The sequence below is a fragment of the Dromaius novaehollandiae genome, chromosome W (genome assembly GCF_036370855.1).
Source record: "Dromaius novaehollandiae isolate bDroNov1 chromosome W, bDroNov1.hap1, whole genome shotgun sequence".
NCBI classification, from domain to species: Eukaryota; Metazoa; Chordata; class Aves; order Casuariiformes; family Dromaiidae; genus Dromaius; species Dromaius novaehollandiae.
Window position 1 is genome coordinate 58,467,097 of NC_088130.1, and position 21,579 is coordinate 58,488,675.

At 44.1% G+C, this 21,579-nt stretch overlaps 1 long non-coding RNA gene across 2 annotated transcripts in view; it reads right to left on the bottom strand.

Annotated features, from left to right (window-relative positions):
• The window catches only part of LOC135324142 (uncharacterized), a 33,225-nt gene extending 12,726 nt beyond the window's left edge, over positions 1-20,499 (bottom strand). The window contains exons 1-2 of one of the 2 annotated variants that reach the window (XR_010385487.1): positions 20,415-20,499; positions 19,937-20,025 (exon numbers count right to left, since the gene is read on the bottom strand). This is a non-coding gene — a long non-coding RNA (uncharacterized LOC135324142). Of the gene's footprint in view, positions 1-19,936; positions 20,026-20,153; positions 20,193-20,414 lie in introns of those variants that run through there. The other variant, XR_010385486.1, reaches the window with a different exon arrangement.
• Between the last annotated feature and the right edge of the window lie 1,080 nt (positions 20,500-21,579).

Consider the following 21,579-nt stretch of genomic DNA (forward strand, 5'->3'; position numbering starts at 1 on the left):
ACATATCAGGTCCCCTTAAATTCTTCCACCACCTAAAACAGTGAGTCTACTAACTGTGGGCAAATGTGGGACCCTCTGCCTTTCCAGCTGATAAGCTCAGAGGCCATTTCCCTGGTATCACTGCTGCTTGGAGAGACCAAGAGGCAAGAGCTGCCCTGAAAGGTCAGCCCCAGGAGAAGGGAACCAGGCTGGAGCAAAGCACGGCACGGAGGCACATCGCCTGTGAGGCACAGCTCATAGACAAGGTGCAGAGGTAAAAATAGTTCCTGAACAGAAAGCAGTTAATCAATCAATCATCAATAACACTCCCTACACAGTATGATGAGGATGACCGCACATGCCTCAGTGGACCAGTGCAGGACTTCTGCAGCATGGCTGGAAGGGTCACCTGTTGAGTCAGCAAGTTGTTACTATGGCTCTACTATTGATATAGTAACAGCTAAATAGAGATGTAAAAAGAACGGTGGGACACTGTTCACTTCCCTCAGACAGATGGGCAAAACCAAATTCTTGTCCTCATAGCACCACAGGGAGGAAGTTTGTTTTCCACAACAGCAATATTTCTTTTAACATTTTTACAGCTCTTCTGGAAAACACCTGTGGTCCAGAAAGCACTGAAGTTATTCAGCAGGAACTGGAATCATGGGCCTTTCAGTAAGCTTTCAGGACATTTGGGGCCTTTCTTTTCAAAGAAAAAATTTCTAAAGTTTCTAAATTCTAAAATTTATCCTCTTACCATTAATCCAAAATCATAGCCTTTATCAAAAACAATAGCTGGGCAAGCCGAGCTGAAAGAGTTTTCATCATGCTCTGCTGGAGCTGAAAGGCGAAGGGAGATAGCCCAGCCGGCGGTGCCATCTAGCTGCTGCACTGCTTCCAGGTGCCCCTCTCCGTTGTGGTGGTGCCGTCGTGTTGTTCAGCCCTTCCTAAAACAATTCTAATTATTATTCCTTCCTCTGGAAAACAGGATTGTTTTTACTCAAGGCACGAGATAAAAGGCTGGTGCTTCCACATCAGTTGTGTTTTATTATACTTTTGAACCATTGTTCTTTTATTCATCCTGTTTGCCTACTACTCTTTAAAATCAGAAGCTGCTCTGATTGACTTTTTCTGCTCTTTCCACCAGCACTAGAAATACTACCTCCATGCCTGCACACCTTCAGCCAGTTTTCCCCTGCCTTTGGCCTTCCCAGTAATAAATATAATTATTTATTTCATAAAAAAAGACACAGTGCTCCTGTGTGGTAGCTTCCAGCACCTTTAGAAAAGCAGATGGCCAGGCCCCTTCCTCAAACAAGCCAGGTAGTCCTGGATTCCACATAGAGCATAACTGCACCGTTAGGCCTTTGTCCCCTCTCTGATGTCCCAAGAACTTGACAATAAGGAATGCTTTATCTATACAACTTTTGATATTTCTCTACCACTATTCAAAAAGAATATGTGAAATACTTTAGGCATTAAGCAGGTCTTTCAGTGCAGGTGAGGACTGTTATTTGCAAGGGTTTCAGCAATTCTAAAGAGGATTTCATTTTGAAAGCGTTCATCTCTTAGCAGACTCCATAAGCCACAGAAGATCTCCTGTACGCTCGCATCATCCAAGGATCCAGGCTCAGCACTAAAGCCATCCAACACCTGTGCAAACACAGCTAGTGTTACACAGGCAAAGTGCCCTGCCATAACGTCCACTGTGCTGGGCTTCATGCAAAGGACACACATCTTTCCAAGGGGATCCAATGCAGCAGTGCTCAGTGATGTCAGTGTACCTGCTTGGTGAACAAACTAGCGTGAAGTGATCTCAGGTATGTCTCAGCAGCAGCAGGGGATGTCCTAAGTTCTGCCATGGCTCATTTGTCCCGAGGTATTCTGAGCTGCCAACGGTCTGGTCATGGGGAGAGGTACTGTGCTCTAATTCATTCACCGCAAATGTGAAATATCTGTGACTCAGTTGGAACTCATTAGCCACTCATAGTTCCTTTGGCTTTTCCAGGAATCAGAACCTGCCTGCAGAATATAGCTAATGACCCTGTGTACCTGCCATGGTGTGTGAAATGCAGCCAAACAGCCAGGGACTGCACTTGGCACCAAGGAAAGGACACGCTGTGAGAAGGTGAATAGGCTATCCTTGAAAAATACCCAGCATCACCGTCCGCCTGCTCTACCTTTGCCTGGGGGGAGTCAGTGCCGATGGACTCTTCCCTCCAGAACTCAACGAGGGGGAGGTGGTGGTGCTGTGGTACAAGGAGGAAATGTATGGATGAGTTAATGGCAATGACAGACCAACTTGAGCTTTTTAGAAACCGGGACAATACAATACAGAGTAAGATGTTGCTAACAAATTTGTCAGTAAACTGAGACCCACTTTTCTCTGAAAAGGATGAATGCACATAAATGCAGACAAGCAGAACTCAGAAAAGAGCTCTGTAAGCTGTGCTGTTTGTGACAGAGTATTGAATGCCACAGACTGGCTCTTACAAATAATGAGATCAAAAAGGACTAGGAAGCCCATCTGTATTATACCTTACTACATTTCTTGGCTATTGATCCCAATAATTTGCTTTTGCCAGAACAGGATCACCCCAAAAGGCATTCCACCCTACCTCGAGTGCACGTCATTGCTTTGTTTGTAAAGCGTTCATTTTGGGTGACAAAGCAAGGTGTTGGGCTGTGACTGGAGGTAGGGCTTGCAGCTTGACCTTTCACATTACAGTGAAAGTTTGATCCCTTGCACCGTAAGACCCTATTTTCAACTGCTTATAACATTGCCAAACTATAACCATTTGGAATGAAATTTTCCATGCCAGGTATCTGCCTCAGGCTGAAACTTCTGGAAAATGTCCACAAACTCAGCCGTTTCCAATAATGAGGGAAAGAAAAAATTCATTGTTTTGTCCAAGTTAAAAAGCAATTGTGACCTGTTCTTTGAAAAGCTCTGGCACCCCTCTTCCTTGGAGCAGGAACTTGTCAGGGGGTTGCCTTTCATCAGAGATATGCCTTTTGCCCTTCTGAAAATCTGCCCAAATTTGGCTAAGTTATAAGTCTTTGGAAAACTGAATTTGCACATGCTCAATAGATATGTAAAAGATTCCTTTCATTCTAGAAATTGAAATCCTGAAGATTTCATCTTCCCTGAGCAGGCTTCAACCTAAGGTCACTTTCCTTGCAATTTCAGCTGTAGACTTCCACAGCCTACGACAGGGCCAAGCACCTGAAATGAGAGCCAGGAGTCTGTCCCTTTTGCACTGTCAGTGATATTCATTGGGGTGAGACAACGTGGAGGAGAAAATTCCTGGATTCAAATACAGAAGGGATGAGAGCCAGACGTGTGGGCAGTGATGGGGGAGGAGAAGACTCAGGAATCCTCCTGACAAAACAAGGAGAAGGAACAGGGCCTTGGGGGTGGCACACAGATGTTGAACACGAAGCCAAGGGGAAGAACGTTTGGAAGCTGGTATGGACAGGAGCCACCAGCCCAACAGATTGCCAGAGTATGGGTGAGAAACAGAGTCGCCAAAGAAGCAGAAAGGGAGAGCAGCATTAGAATTGCCCAGGTAAGGAAATAGCTGGGGGAATAGGGAAGGCTGTGACTATTGAGTGTTACGGAAGGACGCTAGGAAAACAGTAGAGGGATGGAGAGAAGGGCAGTGGGATGAGGAGGCAGAAGAGCACAATGGTTGTGGAAGCTGGGTGAAATGAAGCAGAAGGGGAAAGGAAGAGGCCGGAGAGCCCTTTCTCACTTCAGAATATGGTTTTCTGGAACATGTCTTGGAGTCTAGGGTCAGCATCTTCATCTGCCACAGCTAATATATGTGAAACATGTGGCCTCACCCCAGACACCAAAATTAATGTGTGTCCCTTATGTTCATCTTCATCATCTTACAGCAGACAAGGCTCCCGGACATCCCCGCAGAATGATGCTATAAAAATGACTTCATTATCAGTTATAGCTGAGAGCTTGGCTATAGAAATAAGGTATCATGAAAAAATGTGCATTAGAAAATCAGTAATTCCTGGTTTAGGAAAGAGGTTGAGTGGTGGGACATAGTAAAAATGGCACTTTTATAGCAAAGGACAGAATTAAAATTTCAGAAATAACTTTAATTCTGGTATTTCCTTAGCTGCTTACTGTTAAGATATCAAAATCAGTTATTACACTTGCAACATTGTCTTTTTTATTAATATCTATTTTTCTTGGTACTGTTGGCATTGTCCTTAGGAACTGACTTGTGCTTAGGTACTAACTGATGGTTCAAAACACAGAACAGCAATAAGCATGGATAGCAGTAGAAGTTGGGATCTAGTGCTGGGTCTGGTTATTTGGACATGAAAGATTGGAGGCCGAAGTTGCCCAGCAAAGGAAGCAAGGCTAGACCGTATCTTCTAGAAGGCTAAGTTGGACCAGAGAAAAGAGCTGATTACTGTGGAAGAGGGGGTGACCCTGGGAAACTACCATTCTCTCTATAGCATTTTCTTCACACCTTATTTTCAGGGATGCCTAGAGAAGTACATGAAAGAAGCACATCTACTACCATATTATTAGATTTACATTCATTGTTTGCATTTCCACTAGAAAATTTCTAAGCTCCTGCAAATTAAAAACCATTTGAAAATATTGACTAATGTTTTTGGAAGAGAACTTTTGACCGAGGGGCATACGCATGCTGACACATTACAGACTTGAAAATGTATTTGCCTGAACTTATTTTTACTGTATTTCCTAAACATGTATTGTGATGGCCTTACCACAGACACATAGTTTCTATGCATGAGATTTGGGCTGGGGGGGCTAAAGAAAACTGGATGCCTCAGGCTTGTAAAGTATAGGATAATGGCAAGATCAAAGCCTTGTTCATACATGAATGCTGATAGCATAGTTCATGTTTGATATTAAAGAAACAGCTGTATAACAAAGGGAAAGCCTGGCATTTCAGTGTTGCAGCAGTCATACGAAAGGGACTTTCTCATTGCTTGACCATCCATGGGATGTCTGTGTGTCCTACCTCAGTGAAAGGGCACAAGACTGCTATCTTGAGAAGTGACCTCATTCAAGCTCTGATACCTCTCTGCAGCCCCCTGGGCAGCAATAATTCTTTCAGCCATTTGCTACCTGTGAAAAAAGCCTGCCCTGTTTTTCTCCAGATACCTTGCAGTGGCTGCCTAGACCACTAGCCTGATTTATGGTCCAGATCCAGAGCCGGTCAGTCAGAAGAGAGTTGCTTTGTGTCCTGACAGACTTTCCCGGAGGGAGCAAGCTTCTCTGAGAAGCCATTGGGCATTATTTGAGGAGTCTGGCTTGGAGTCTCAAATCTCTTGCCGAGAGGTATAGGCTGACTCAGAAGTTCCTGTGCAGCCATTCTGTACGCTTTGGTCACTCAAGTTTTCTTTGAAAACCTCCAGACATCATTAGCATACGTTAACGCCTGCTTAGCATATGCTAATAGTTCCCAGATGGGAAATGTTGCTCTGCATTGAGTAGGTCCAAACCAAGCTTAGGAGATTCTGAGCACTACTGAGCAGCTTGACACGTATCCCTTATCTGCCCAGACACCAGACAGCCTTTTGACATGTCAGCAAATGGTGTAAGTCAGAGGTAGAAATGGCATTTGGGCAAAACACTGATTCAGAGACACACAGAAGCATGCAGTCCTGCTTTCAACCATACTGGCACAAGGTCAGAGCCAGCCGGGGAGACTGTTGCATTTTTACCAGGCTGAGAAAACACCTTTTCCTTACATTTATTTCTCGGTTATTTTTGACTGCTTGGAAGGTGCTCAAATATTAGTGTGATGGGAACTATACAAGTACCTAGGCTGAATAGGGGACACACATTTTCTTGTGGCAGACATGTCTTATATATGCAAGAGTGCCAGTAATTACAGGCAACTTTTACCTTAAACCATCACCACCAAAGCAGTCTTTGTAAACTATTATTTCCCAAGAGGTCTCTGGACCTGGGAGGTTTTCATGGTTACTTATTTGCATGCCACTGGTAGGGGACATTAACCATGCTGAATTTATTCTATCCATCAACTTTTGGGCAACCATCTGGGCTTCTCTTTACCCAGAGGACTAACTACAGAGGGGCAACAGTTTTTTCTCACTGTCCTCATTCTTCCAGAGTCAGTAAAATATTTCAAAGAATCGAAAGCTCAGAAGTGCAGGAAACTGCTCACACCACAGTCTGGAGTGTGGGTTCAGCTTGAGTGAATATTCAGATGCTTCTCCAAAGCTTATCTGGCCTAGCCAAAACCTCCTGAATTTACAAAATTGGGCTGGGCGTTTTATGAGAACAGGATCTCTTACAAGATTTTCAGTATTTCCTCTGCTGACTAGAAATTACTGAGATCAGCTTGGAAACCAAAATAATTTATTTTGATTAAAAATGGATCATAATTTTTCCAGATCTTAAAAAGATTCAAAGTGAGTTGGCTTCTAGAAATGGATTAAAGGTTGAGAAGGATGACTTTTTTATTTTCCCCTCCTTAATCCAGTTTGCTCTTCTCCAATGGCATACAAAGAAACTCTACCCTTGGCAGCCACCTTTCTCCTTTCAAACCCAGCTCTCTCCTTGCTCCCACAATGCTGCAGCACCTTCTCCTAAACTAAATTAACAATTTGTAAAGTCTAAGCCAGAAATTGTTCTCTAAAAGGTCAAGCAGAACAAATGACTTCCACATCAGCTCAAAGCTCCTCCATCAGAAATGAGACGAAAGCACCGATGTGCCTGGTCCTCATTCCAGTCCTGCATCCCCTGGTTTCAAAGGCCACCCTTTGTTTTTGCCCTTAGGTGAGGACGGGCAGTCAGCTATCTTGAAGCTTTCCATCCTAAGGGTTTTCCTACAGGGCTGATTGTCTGTCTTCTCTTTTGAGCATATACTTCACATCCTTAGCATTTGCATCTGTGAGGGTGGCCTATTTGCTGTGTTCACAGTTGTGCTGGGTTTATCTCTGCAGTCTTCTCTCTCAGTTTGGTGTCAGGGGAGCTCAAATGCCACCGCAGCGAAGCCTGGGTAAAGCTTTGCTGAGGGATGTGGCTGGTATTGGTTTGCTGAAGAGTAAGTGCAGCAGGTATATCACACCACTCATTACATCTTCACCTGGCACACACACCACAGTCTCCTGGGGTATATTTCAACTGCAAAAGTTTCTTGCAGTTCTGAGAAACGTTCTCCAGAAGAGGCTATTTTCCTGGCATTGCCTGTGAGAAGGAGCAGAGACATATAAAAACATAAATCCCAAGAGTGGTGGAGGTCAACCTTGCTGTGACCCACAGGATGGGGCCAGTAAGTCTGCAGTGGCTGCCCATACCTGCTCTGTCTTCCTATTTTCAACTGGATTTCGTTATTTGTTCCTCCCCTGGTGAGTGGCTGACTTTGATGACTGAGTTGTCCCTTTAATGACCCAGGAATTGGTCAGTTCCCAGCGGTCATCTGCCCTGGGCACACACTGTAACGTTCTCCTGCTGGTGCCAATGGGGTTGGAAAAGGCGATCAGAATCGGGCTGATTCTGCTCCCTTGTTGCCGTTTGGGTGTGCTGTAAGGAAAGACAGGGTTGCATGTATGTACATCCCCTTCTAGGAGGTGGTAGCAGCAGTGTTTGAGCTTTTTTTGCACTCCAAGGGAAGTCAGAGTCAACTGCAAAGAATAAAACACAGCACTGTGACTACTCCAGAGAAAAGTGAGATCTGGCCAGACCGGGACTGCATCCACACGTCACAGCGAGAGAGGCTGCAGCACCGCCCTAACGAGAAGAAGCAGCCACTGACCCAAAGAATAAGTTAATGTGTGAAAGCTGCTTGAATACCCTGCTTTGAACTACAGCTTTTTATTTTAAAAATTCTGCTTGATTTTAAAACTTGCAGAGATTAAAGAATTTGGGAGGGAAATTCTCCCAGCAGCAACCATATCAGAGAGCAAGTTCACTGGCTATTTTAACGCATGCAGTACAAGATAACTGTACAGCAGCGTTGTTAAGTGATCTGCAATCCGTCTGCCACTGGTTTAATCTATTCTGGTTATGGAAATGCTTCTGCTGGCTAGAGATGAGGGTACTCTGCAGATGTATTTCACTCCAGTCTACTTTCTACTCAGTGTAGTGAAGTGGCAAACTCTAACACCAACAGATTGAAACCCAAAGGATGGTACACCACCAAGCCTTTGGGAAATCACTTTGATGTGTGTGTTGGGGGGCAGGGAATAGTTTGGTGATGATAATTGAAGGTGACAAATTGCCATGGGATTAATTCCACTTCCACTTATGCAAACCAAGTCTTTCTTAAGGACAGCAGAGCTAACTAATGATATAAATATACATATTCCTATACACATGTATTTATATGTGAAAAATAAAATGGGGACTCTTCTGGCAAGAAATGACTCAGAGCAACAGGGGAAGCTGCCTTCAGCCAATGGAAGTGTGACCCACTCATCCGAAGCTGAGGCCAAAGGGATTAACTTCGTTATTGGATGTCTAACCTAGAATAAGGGCATTATACTGACCTATTTTAGACTCCTATCAGCAATGTGGAGCTGTGCTGCCTGCAGCCTCAGAAAGATGGTGGTGGAGTCTATAAAAAAGCCTAGAGAAAGATATTCAGTGAAAAAAAAAATTTCACTGTAAAATGACCAGACAAAGGGAAAGCAATCCATAGAGCCCATTAAAGGTTTGGGGAAACTTCAGTGCAATCTGTAGCTGCAAGTGTTGACATGGAGAGTAGGCATTTGAGGGAGGGCTGTTCAGTCTAGTTGAGACAAAATGAAACCCGGTTACTGAAAACAGATACTAAACCAACCTCAGTTGGAAATGGGGATAAAGGTTTAACAAGGAACACAGTTATCCACCAAAGTGGTTGTGTTGATGAGGTGGATTCTGTGTCACAGGAAATTTAAATCAAAATGATTTTTCTTTAAAAACACCCCCTAAATCAAGAACAGGTACTAAAAACAATTGTTATACAGGGAATTTTTAAAAGATTAAACAAAATGAAAATCTCAACACTTTCTGATTTTAGAAAAGAAATCAGTGAAAGAAAGCCAGCAACAGGGGTCGGTTTGAGTTCAGGTTGCCTAGCTAGTCCATAATGCTTGATGCTGAAACAATGTCTTTAAAATTCAGGGGGATTACGCTGCTGAGTAGGTGTTAAGAAGGCATGTAGGTGAATACCAAGGATTTATTCAAATTCCATCCCGCTGTCTACTTGAGCCTGGTATGGCTCAAGCTGTTAGACAGAGGGACACAACATTCCCTATACATGACAGTGTCATTTATAAGAAACTGTCAGAGCATAGCAAATAACTGCTGGCCACAACAGAGCCTCAAGTCAAATGTATCCAGGCATGAAGTCTGAAGCCTCAGAGAAGTGCATTCTTTCCCTTCTTAAAGTTTAGATATGAATGCTTTAAATATGCAAGTTAGCAGGAAGTCCAGTGTCTCTATTCTGCAATCATTGCCTTCAAAGGTAAAGAACTGCCTCCCCCCAAAAGAAATGTGAGCAAGGAAAAGGCAAAGCTTCAGCAAGGAGAGGCAGCTCACAGGACAGAACTATAAGACAAGAAGAAAACAAGCAGAAATTTCACTCTGAGGCTTAAAGGCAAGAGCGGCTGTAGGAAACCTTATAGGAAGGTATTTTCTGCAGTTTCCCGCTCTGTCAGTCCCAGGAGATCTGTTTCAGCAGACACGCAAAGCCCATAGGTGCAGCTGGGAGCAGTGGGGTGAAGGTAGCAGGCTGCCCCGGGGACCTGCCAGCGTTGGGCAGGGAGCTGCAGCTCTTCCTGGTCCCTTTGCCCCTGGGGGCTGCTGCACCAAGTCGCCTTCATGGAGGAGATCCCACAGTCACACACAATTTCATTTCTCTTGGCTTATGTTGGATTCTGCTCATTATCCATAATGAATAGTGAGGGCATCAAGGAAAAGAGCCCTTAAATAGCCCAAATAGCCCTCTGTTTTCCTTCCTAAGAGTCTGGAGGCTGACTTGCCTTTTTTTTTTTTTTTTTTGCAGAATATGTTTCTAAATAGTACAGTCTATTTTGTATCCTGGTCCTGTTAGTTACTCATTTGTAAGAAATTTCTGTCTAATTGGGTGAGGCTCGAAGCAACCTGATGCCTTTGAAACTTTATCTTCCTTTTGAAATGGTTGCAGGCCTGGAATGTGCTCCCTAGGATGACTGAGCAGATCTATAAAGCCTTGGTCCTGCTCACCCCACCAGTGTGCTTTCAGTGATAGTGGGTAGATGTATACGGAGTGATACGTGCATGCACAGTGGCTATTCCCATTAAAACCACAGTCCAAGTGAGTTTTCACACTGGAGAAACAAGCACATTTCAGGAAAAATGACCTATTTGTAAAAGTCATACATGAGGGAAAGAAATTCTATCACAGAGGTGCTGAGTGATAAATTAATTCAGATCATTGGTTTTTTTTCCTCATAAATGAGGGAGCCATCATGGTGGTAAGGCCCTAGTAAAATCTGTCATTTTCATTTCCACGTTAAATAAATCCTTTTTCCTGAAATTATAGCATCCGGATGAACAGAAAGCACTTCATCAGATCATGTAGTTACAAGATTGCAAGCAGCAGAATATAGAGGGCAACTAGTGAAAAGTGGATGTTACAAGGGATACTACTATAGGACAGCTAAAATTTCCCCTTGATCAAACTACAGTGAAAAAAAATCTAAAGTATTCAGAAAATACCTGCAAGACTCAAACAGAGGGAAAGGGAAGAATAAATTAATCCAAAGAAATTGGTTAATAGTAGAAATTAGGACACAGTGGTGTAATTCAGTAACAGAGCTGCAGGAACTTCTAGCTGCGTGCGCGTCTTCTCCTCCCAGAAAGTTTTGCTGGTGGGACAGCATTATCATAACGAGCTGTCTTCAAACCTGTAGACTACTTTTATGCATGTTGGTAGCTAGTGCAGATCATTTCGCGCAGGACTGCTTTTCCGCTAGAAAGCTATCTCACCGTCCTCCAGGGCTCTCCATCACTGTGCCAAGCTGAAGGTACATTTAAGTGACAGTGATTACAGGGTGCTAAAAAAATTCCCAGTCGATCTTTGAATTAGGCAACCAGAGTCCCAGTGGGAGTCTAGACAGAGCGCATGGTGTAGTTTAACAAGGCTCTCAGCCTGTTTGCAGCCTGTGCTGAGCCCTGTGTTGCTACAGTTGGATTGCCACTAATATCCGAAGCAGCTGATGTAAAGCTAGCCTGGATCTCACTACGGTGCAGTTTCTGCTAAGCTCAGTGTCGATATATGTTGAGTTTCCATAGCCATTTGCCTGCTTACCTACAAAATCACCACAATTGTTCTGGAAAGAAATCTTCCTTGCAGCACAGCCGGACCCATGTCACCCTCCCCACCAGCTGCCTGCCGTGTGTCCTGTCTGCACACAACCTGAGTCACCTCCCTGCTTCTTCCCTTCCAAACACCTTGGCAACAAAACTGATGGACCAGCTTAAGGATCCAGGTGAAGTTTTCGGGAAATGACATTTTTTGTGCCCTCAAAGGGTACACGAACCTCACAATTTTTTTGCTAATGTTCAGCTGGGACCTTTTCACTGGGAGCTGATTGTTAATGCGGATTTCACACCACTGAGAGAATGTGCAAAGTCTACAAAGAAAGACTTTGTCTGCTTTGTTTAACAAATGACATTATTTCCCTTCTGCCTAGCAACCCATAACAGGGCCAGAGGATTTGTAACGGGGCTTCGAATGACCTAGCAGGATAGATCGTTTCAAGCTAACAAATAGACCTCATGCTTTCACTGCACTTTATAGCTTAGACAAGAACTCATAAAAGGACAGAAAAAAGAATGGTGTTCTTAATCTAATAACTGTAAAAGAACTCCATAAACTCAGGTACTTAGCGTTTCATCAGAACTGTAAGGAAATATAGCTTTCCACAGCATTTCAAAACACATTTTTTGGAAAACCTCATTGCTTTGTATATATTTTTTTCCGCAGACAATAAGATTGCCACCTTACTGTGCCCTTGATTCCTATAGTGAGAACTAGTCTAACAGTATAATAGTGTTACTGTAAACATTAACAGATGCACAGATCTGGGCTCTTTTCTCATGCATCCTTATAATCATCATAATTCCCTCTGCTATGCTGAAACTGAACCAATACCTGCATTTTATGCCATGGTTGAACTGGAGGTCTTGTACATGCAGTGGAGTTGGTAAGGGGAGGGGGAGGACATCGCTAGGAGACATTGCTACAATATGCAGATTCGTTTAACATCCAAAATGATTTGGCTAACTGATCATGCACTCATGAGGCCAGAAAGCAGGTGTCCAGGAGCAGCCAGAGCGGGCTGCCCTGTAAGGGACAGCGAGCTGGGAGCCAAAGGCAAGGGCAAGGCCGGCGGGGCAGTGACCGCACCGACCGCACCAGTCCCAAAGGGCCCGAGCCAGGTGAGCAGGGCAGGTCAGGGATGGCAGCCAGGCTCAGCCCCAGCAACCAGAAGAGAGCTGGGCTTGAGCCCAGGCAGCGAAAGCCCCAGGAGATCGGGGACGAGGCTGCCAAGCCCCTTGGTGTGCGCAGGGCACTGACCACAACTACTATTTGATGCCTCTCCAGCTTCTTCCTGGATGGAAAGGCTAAAGATGGACTGACTATGTTAGCCCTCTCTTTAGGTGACTAGACTTAAAGACGTCAGATGCGGCTCCTGGCAGCGAAGTTTAAAGCACTGACATGGAGGTGGTGCTTGATGCCCCCCGAGACCTCATTGCCAGCAGATACTGTGGCACATGTGAAGATGCAGCTGGGCTCAAGGGGACACCAGACAAGCACATGGAGGAGAAATCCATTGGGGGTTACTAAATACGCAGAAAAGACGTCCAGCTGAAGAAATTCCTGAGCTGAAGACAGAGGTTACGAAACTGCTCTGGGGAAGCATCATGTTTGCTTTTCCTGGCTTTGCTCTTCCCTGTCTATCACTTACAGCCACTGCTGGAGACAGGATACTGAGCTGGATGAAACCTTGGTCTGACCCAGGACAGCCGCTTTGATGAAATTCCTCGTCATAGAGCACACTAATGGATCAGATTCATCCTTCTTAAATTAGGAGCAGTTCAGGCTCCCTACACAGTCATTAGAGAGAGATGCAACTGAGAGAAAGGCTCTGCCTAACTGAGACCAGGAGCACATCCTGGAGACAGCTGTCTTCCTCCATTCATCATGAGCACTCCCTCAGAGTCCTATGGCTATATAGGATGAATCTGGGTCCTAATATCCTTTTCAATCTTAGCATTAAAAATAGCATTAAGTTTAGCACTAAAAACTTATTTTGAAAATCTTTATCTCTTTGAGGATACACATGGTAGTTTAAAAACTATTTTCTCAAATAATTGCAAATTAGGCTCCTAATTTGACTCCTGGCATAAATGGTATAGTACTGTAGAAAATTCATCTGAGAAGAGGTCTAATAATAATGTTGGTAAGAATGATTCTTAGAGATATACATAACTTATTGGTTGTAGAGACAAACGTTCTTTCATGCATAACTATAGAAGCAGCTCAGAAACTTTTTGCAGAGGTATATCTATATGCTGTATAGATACTACATTATCTCCCACATGTTACAGATATGTTCTAAAGCCTGGCATTGTGGTTCTTCACGAACACAGTAAAAGTCCTGTAACAGGCCAGTCTACAACCTAGTATGTTTACAGATTCGCAGTGTGTGTTTTGTCAGAAATATGTACCTATATTTAGAAAAACAGTGCCCATGAGTCAACACTCAGTCGAGCTTGCTGCAGTTTTCACTGGTTCAGCACAAAAGTATTGCAATGGATCATTCAGTTTATGTATGTAAAAAGGAGATGGACCACTGGTGGGTAAACCACCACTTTTGGCTTCTCCACCAGACACAAAAAAGAGATAAAGATACCAATCCCCCCACCCAAATTAACGCTCTTCAATTCAGTTTCTCAGGGCAAGGAGCTCTGCTCACAGCCTCAGCTTCACTGTTGTTTACAATTAAAATCTCAATTAAAAAACTGAAGTAAAACCAAATTTACATGACCTGGAGGTAGATTCAGAACCAAAATGGAGCCTGTCTGAGGTGTGAGCCTTTCACGATAAGCTTGAATCAATATGATAAGGCTTGCTTTCTAGTGGGGTTACGTGTGGAAATAGAGGATTTTAGATAGTGAATTATTAAAGCGTCGTTGGCGTGATTTGGGATGACAGTATCCCTTAAGCAACACAGTTAATGATTTAAGTGGCTCAGCTTAGTGCTGCAACAACAGATAGCAATACTGCATTAAACAAGAATGGGCCTGTGAAATATTACAGGGTCCCTTTTACTAGGACTGCTTCTTGTATCCCTCTGCCCGAAAGACCAGGTACCTCAGCCGCCCCTCACAGCAAGCTCCATCAGGGACAGGCAAAGCCCAGCCCCAAACGATCAATTAAAAATCCTGCTTCATATGATCCAACGCACATCCCAGCTGGTACACTCTGCACCTGAGAGTCCATAAGACCTCAGAAGGCATCTGTAAACTAGAAAAAAACAAGCAGCACAAACACGTACTCACAGTCACACACAGGCATGGAAACAAAGTGGGGGAAAATACAAGTATTGAGTGAACATTCAAAGCTTGGCCCAACTTTCCTTTAGCTCTACATGAAAACTATCATTGCCGTACTGCACAAGATGGCCTCAAATATTTTTTTTCCAAAATGTGGGACAATCCTGTGGGTCTTTTATGCACCAAAAGAAAATTTAAAACAGAAAATCACAGCATTCAAGATGTCTCTTTAAAAATGGGATAATCTAGGTCAGTATTTCTCAACTGTTTAAAATTAAAGAAAGCTACTTACTCAGGAAGGAATCCTGAACTCCCCCTTATCCTTATCCTCAGGCAGTGGTCATTTTGGAGGAAGGAAGATGGCAAAACCAGTTGCAACAGATAGTTGCAAAAGATAGATAGATAGATAGATACAACATAAGAAAACCATAACAACAAAGCAAAACAAAAGGCTAGTACCTGTTTGAAGGAACTCACTATTCAGAACCTTAGATTAAAGTCTAAGTAATGCAGCAGCAACCCAGGTGTTTCACAGGTAAGCCTTTTACATTTGATTTTTTGTTACATTTGTAAAACAGCTATATAGAGGGGTCTGGGTGCTGCACATACACATGAAGTAGTGGTGAACTTCATTTCTGCCCCCCACATCACACGGATTCTGTGATTATTTTAACAGCACCGTTTGTTTTTCCGTATTTCCATTGTTTAATTGGAACAAAAACAACCTGCAGCCTCATTCGCAAAAAATCATAAATCTCCCTGTTCGGTAGTCTGTTCAGTCCGAATTGTGTTAGACCTCCCGGGCAGTATGAGAACTGGGGCAGGCCAGGAAATGTTTGTCCAGATAAGAGATTTGCAGCGAGAGAGAGAAAAAAAAAATAAAAAAGCGCACACGATTCACGTGGGATTTTGGTTGCTCGGCGGCTCGGAGGGACACCGAGCTCCGCGTGCCTCGCACCAGGCAGCGGGCACGGCAGCCCCGCTCCGCCCCAGCCCTCTCCCGGCGGCTTTCTCCCGTTTAAGACACCGGACGGACACACGGTGCAAGCAGCTGCGCAGATTTGGTCTCGTGTGCCTGCCCGGACACGAGACTGATGGTCCCGTGGCGGAGCCGCTATCCTGCAGGCGGATTAACTGCGCCTGTAGCAAGCGTCAAATACAGACCGAGGAACGGGCAGCGCGAGGGGACGTGAGCACCTTTTGCATTGCCCGGAAAGCCTGTGATGGAAGAGTTAAAGAAATCCGCAGCGTGTTGCGTGGCTTACAAACAAAAGCCAAAGTAAACAAAAAGCAATAATTTATCTCTGAGAAGTCATTGATTTCCCCTATTCTCACACCGAGCGCTGCAGCGTCAGGAATTTGTTGCGGCAGCCAGCACCAGGAAATCCTGGCTGCCGGGGTCTAAAGCTCACAGGGACCATTGACTTCAGGCAGAATAGCAAATAGACGGGGGCACGGCTGGGAATAGAGATACGCAGGAACCTCATATGGGCAGAAGGAACCCTATAAAAAGGACAGTACAAGAAAGAGGGCATCAAGCTGTTCCTTTGCTGCTTTCATACAGGGAACGCGAGTCACAAGTTAGAGGGAAACAGGCAGAGGGATCAGGAAAGAGCTGTAAAATAATGTGTCAAGGTGCTTAAAGCTTGGATTCTGGGGCTTTGATTTCATGCAGTTACATTTGTATGCAGCAGAGAAAAGAGGACCTGTGACCCTTTCTAAGCAGGCAGAATATTAAAAGAAAACTTAATATTAAAGGAAATGTAACTAAATTAAAGGAATCCTTGATCAAAGTTTCAAAATAAAGTTGCACTGTGTAAGAGCAGAGGATTCAGGTGACACAGGCTCCTTTCCTACTTGCACATGGTGAGCGAGTGCTTTAATTAAATGCAACTAATACAGGAAGTTTTTTTAATTCAGCCAGGGGACATGTTTTGCTCCTGAAATGAAAGATGCTGACGGAGTACCAAAATTGCATAAATTCCTGGTTTCATGGTCCCTATTAAAGTTATTAATGGCGAATTAAACAAACTTGTTTTCCCAGTAGCATGACTATGGCGGGAAATGAAAGGTTTATTTTGATTTAAATTGCACAGAAACACTTATAAACTACGATAAGGGCTTAGCCCATGCAAATGGGGTATTTTTAAAAGCATAGTTCCTGTAGCCATGTTGCCTAGGCTGAATGAAATGAAGTCTTTAAAGACATGTGAGGATATCTGGTTCAAAGGTCCACCTGGAGATTTGTGGGTGTCACATATATAAGGCTGCCTGATGTCTTTTGAGGGCAAAGGTTAAAGTCAATGTTGGCTGGATTATCCAGATTAAAAGGGAGGATGTGGAGATGAAATAAGGACACCAAAGGGTAGTACAGAATCGCTAGGGAGTCCTGGCCTCTTTATTTGTGCAACTAAATAGCACAAATGCAAAAGTAAAGTTTCCGGTTTTGCTATTTAGACTCAGCAAGATTTCAGCAAATATCTAATCAGATATAAAAGGATTTAAGAGTCTATCCAAGTATTTGGACCAAGTAGCTAACAAATATAGTCCAGAAGAGATAATTGAGGGACAATAAGGCTGGAAGCAAAAAGTCACAACAGGAAATTTATGTTTAATACGCAGGTGCTATATCTGATCGACTAGGGACATAGATTGAGTTATTATAGACAAAGCCCTTAATTCAATGTACAGCTGCAAAATAGAGCTACTCTCGAGCTGATACCAAAGATATTAGATTTTTACATTTAAAGAGGTAGGTTTTAATTTGATTAATTTCAACTATGTTTTTAAGGGTAGTCACGCCATGAATCCCACATTATGGCTTTCCCACATCTGTCTCGCTGTAATTGGTTCCCTCATCTATGCTGTTGAAATGAAATGGCTTGTCATCCAGGACAGGTCCAGGTCACCCTCTTGAAGGCCGTCATGGGGCTCCCGGATCGCTTCAGATCAGCCTGTGACTTTCAGGCGGCAGCTTGCAGTGCTGCCCGTGCCCAGGCAGGCCCCACTTCGCATGGCCAGCACAAGGACCGATAAAAAGCCAGGCTCTTAATCAGAGAGCTTTAGCGGACTAACACCCTCTAGGCTGTCCACAGGGAAGGGGGCAAAATGCCCACTGGCCACTAGGTTACGTGCATATAGGTTTTGCATATGTCTCAGGAGCGAAGCAGTCATTTTACTTCATCACTAGACTTCCTCAGCTTTGCCTCACGAAGGAAGTTGGCTGGATGGGGAAATAACAGCCACGATCCCCCTCCGCCTTCAGGACGTCCCTCTCTGCTAGCTGTGTGCAATGGGGCCCCCAAACTCTACCCTTCACCCACTTCTCCCCTTTCACTTCAGGTTGGCGTCTTCCTTCCAGCCCTCTCCCAAGCAAGTCTTGACGAGGTTGAAGTGACCTCCTTACTCTTCAGCTGAATTGCAGGAACCTCTAATGCACGTATCACCTAGGGCTCTGTTTCCTATGCTGCCTTCTATTTTGAAAGTCTCCAACTCAAAGCAGTGAGTGTTATCAGACACTATCAGGAATACGCACCTAAGTACATGCCGGAGGCCCTACAGCCTGTGACCTGCTGTTGCAGAGTCCCTGGCTCGCTGTCACTGGCTCTGACTCCTTTTCTCTATGTCCATCTTCAGGCTGGCTTTTTTCTGTTTTGCTCTGTTTACAGAGCAGCCAGTGCATCTGCGCTTTCCCCATCTCTAGAGCAGGAAATTACCCAGCACCTGACTGCAGAAAGGGCAAAAGTTAGTGTTTGTCAAGTGCTTTGAGAGCTTACAGAGGATCTACAGAAATGCCGCAGCTCTTCTGCGTTGTTCTGGATAAAACCAGAGCCTGGTAGCTGAGCCCAGCAGAACAACTCATTTCATTTGTGTGTTAAAAAGCATTCAGCCTGAAAATCCAGGCAGCAGCATGCTGCTCCTACCGCTAACATCACCCTGCAAATGAATGTGTTCATTGGCGTGCTCGCCTGTTTATTTAGGTGTGTGACAGGCTTCCGTTGTTATTTGGATCAGACCTGCCTCGTTATGCTGCTTCCAAGGGCTGCTTGCGTGCTGTTTTGTAGACATCTCCTAGACATGCAGGGCACCAAGGGGATTAATAACATTCTTCCAAATGTTTTCCCAGAGGTAGGTGCGAGAAAGAAATATTCGTATTGACCTCACAGACTTGGGATACGGATAAGATGCGTTCAGGATGTGGAGGGAGCTAAGGCCCGAGGCGACTGAGGGAGAATATTATACTCCACAGGATTTCAAGCTGGTTTTCTTTTCTGGGTACTCAGAGTTAGTGCCTCTAAGGCAGGACCTCAGGAGAGAACTGCTCTGTGCAGTTTGCAGCTTACAAAGAAGAATGCTTGAACATTGCAGAAAAGCAACCTACATGCTCTGTGTCCCTTCAGAATATCACCTCACTGTCACCTCTGATCTTCAGACTGTCAAGATCTGCTCATCCTCCATCCATGCTTTTCGTCTGCAACACCCTAGGTAGTACCAATGACATGATGGTCTTACTTCAAGAGCTCAGTGTTCAAGAGCTTGGATCTCCTGTAGTAGAAACCGCCACAGACTGATCTTAACTTCTCAGAACCAGCATTGCAAAAACGTCATAACCTAGGTGATCATTAATTAGACCTTGAGCTGGCACTCATAATACTGACATGTCTCTAATAAGAGAATTAAACTAACCCTGGAGTATAGAGCTGTCTTCAGAGCAAGTCTTCAGCCAGGCTCCCATCATCAGGATATTCCTGCTGTATTTCAGGACAAACCTTTTAAAAGGCCAGTTAAATTTACTGGAGATGAGTCCTGAACATGCAGACAAGGGTACTCATCATTACCTTTTTTTTGAAAAAGAAAAGGTCCAAGAGGAGTAGCATGGAGCTGGGATGGATGATCAAGGAGAGAGTTAAAGAGGCAGGAGGGGAGCGTGAAACACCACCGAGGCCACGCAGCCCAGGAAGGCACAACAGGGGGACGCCCGGCTGGTGGGAAAAGCACCAGGAGAGGCTGAGCAGGCTGTCTGGTGCCCTTTGAGAAGGGTGTGGATGGTCTACCCTAGACCTGCTGGCCCTGGTGGAGCCCATCAGTACCAAGCAGGGAATCGCAGTCAGAAAAGCAATCTGAGTGTTTGAAGAAGTCATCCAAGTGTGAATGCAAGCAGGATACAGGAAGTAAGAGAAAAACAAGAATTTGTCTTTAGCAGGTGCGCTTAAAATCAGCAGAATGGGTTATAGCTTGACTACCGCACTAAGAACATCTTTCCTGCTCTTGTTGGATGGATACAAAACACCATTTCACCCCATGGAGAAGGAAGAAGCTAGTATGTAATAAACACAGCATCCCCCTGACTCAGGAGAAAATTAGATGGTGGGGGGTTAAGGTTTTAAATAGTTCACTTACCAGTCTTCTACTTGGACCAGCACAGATTAAAGGTGGTTGCTCACTTTCCTTACTGTCTATGTACAATTCCAGGTCTGCCATTATCAACTCTAGAAGAGAAAGAAATATTACTTACATTATATGGTCAGGTAAGGTTCATGCTATTTTTGGATGGAGACAGGGTGCAAAACCCATGAGTGACTTCATTAAAAAAATAAAGATTTACAAAAGATTTTACCAACATATGGGTAAGTGCAGAGTTACACTCCCAGTGCCAGCTGGGCATGGGAAGCAGGGAGGTTTTATGGAAAGGGTTTTTGTTTTTTTTCTAACAAGAAGTAATTCCACAAGTGGAAATCATGTTTATGACCCTTTTCATAAGCCTTTAAAGCCACTTGTTAGTGTTGGACACTAAACAGGATTTTGGCAAGGAGGTGACAGAGGAATAAGCTTAACACTCAGTAAAAAACACTGCAAGAACAGGATAAAACATATATACCTTGTGACAATTATTAGCCAGAATAGGTTATTTCAAGCAACAATCCCAAGCAGCAACCATCCGCACTGACAGCTATTAATAATTCATCCACAGTTAGATGGAGACAAGGACATCAGACCTTTAACTTCAATTCAGTTTCCTTTCCAAAATCAACATTCACCAAACCCTTGTTGAAATGAGCAGGCACAGAGCCAGGATTACACATTCATACAGCTAAGTTCAGCTCGTATTAAAGTTAATGGAAGATCTGCCATTAACCGAAATTGGAGTTTTTCACACATAGCTGATATTTGGTGAGATTTGGGAGAGGTATTTCAAATCAGGCAACTCTGAATTTAGGCGATTTGTTGTACTGTTAACATATTATGCTCATGCTTTTGCAATCTACTTGCAATAGCTGACTAACCACTGTTTTGCTTCCCCCTTTCATTTCCCCCTTTTAGACACCTATTGGCTGTGCTTGCCTGAATCCATGCAAAAATAAAACGTAACCAGTGCAAAACAAAAGTAACTGAGAAAATTTCCTTTAGAAGTGGCAAGTCAGTAATTATCACTAGCATCACACTTAGCAGCACACACCTCTTCAAGATACATGGAGGGTGGAACAGGAATGAACTAGGATGAAACGTAAGAAATCCTGAATTTACTCTTGACATGTATGGGTTCCTCTAGTGTATTGGCACCATATATTCAACTGTGACAGCACCATACTTGGAATTTGTTCCTGGACCTCAGCTTTCCCAGAAAAGGCATAGGATGGACTGGTTTCTTTAGCTATTTGCTTACATCAAGCAGTGGGGCTCTAGGAGAAGGTAGCTCTTCACTGCAGGGCAAGTGCTTGGTCATTCCCCAAACCCACCTGTGACATCTGCCTCGTGGAGCCACGGCTGACACCTCCAGCAGGTCTCACCCTTGCTGGCTGGTCTCACCCTTCCTAGAACGTAGAGCTGTTCTAGGAATTGTTTCGTGGAACGTAAAGCAAGAATATGTCTGTCCTTCCAAAACTGCTGGCAAGAAATATCGCAGCCCTTCCAGCACATTGCCGCAGCACACAGGGAGTGGGGATGCTGCATACTCTTGTAGCTCGTGGCCCAATGCATTTTCCATTGCTTTCATGGGATTATAATGGATTGAAACTTTAATAAAGCTTCTAATTAAGCTTCCC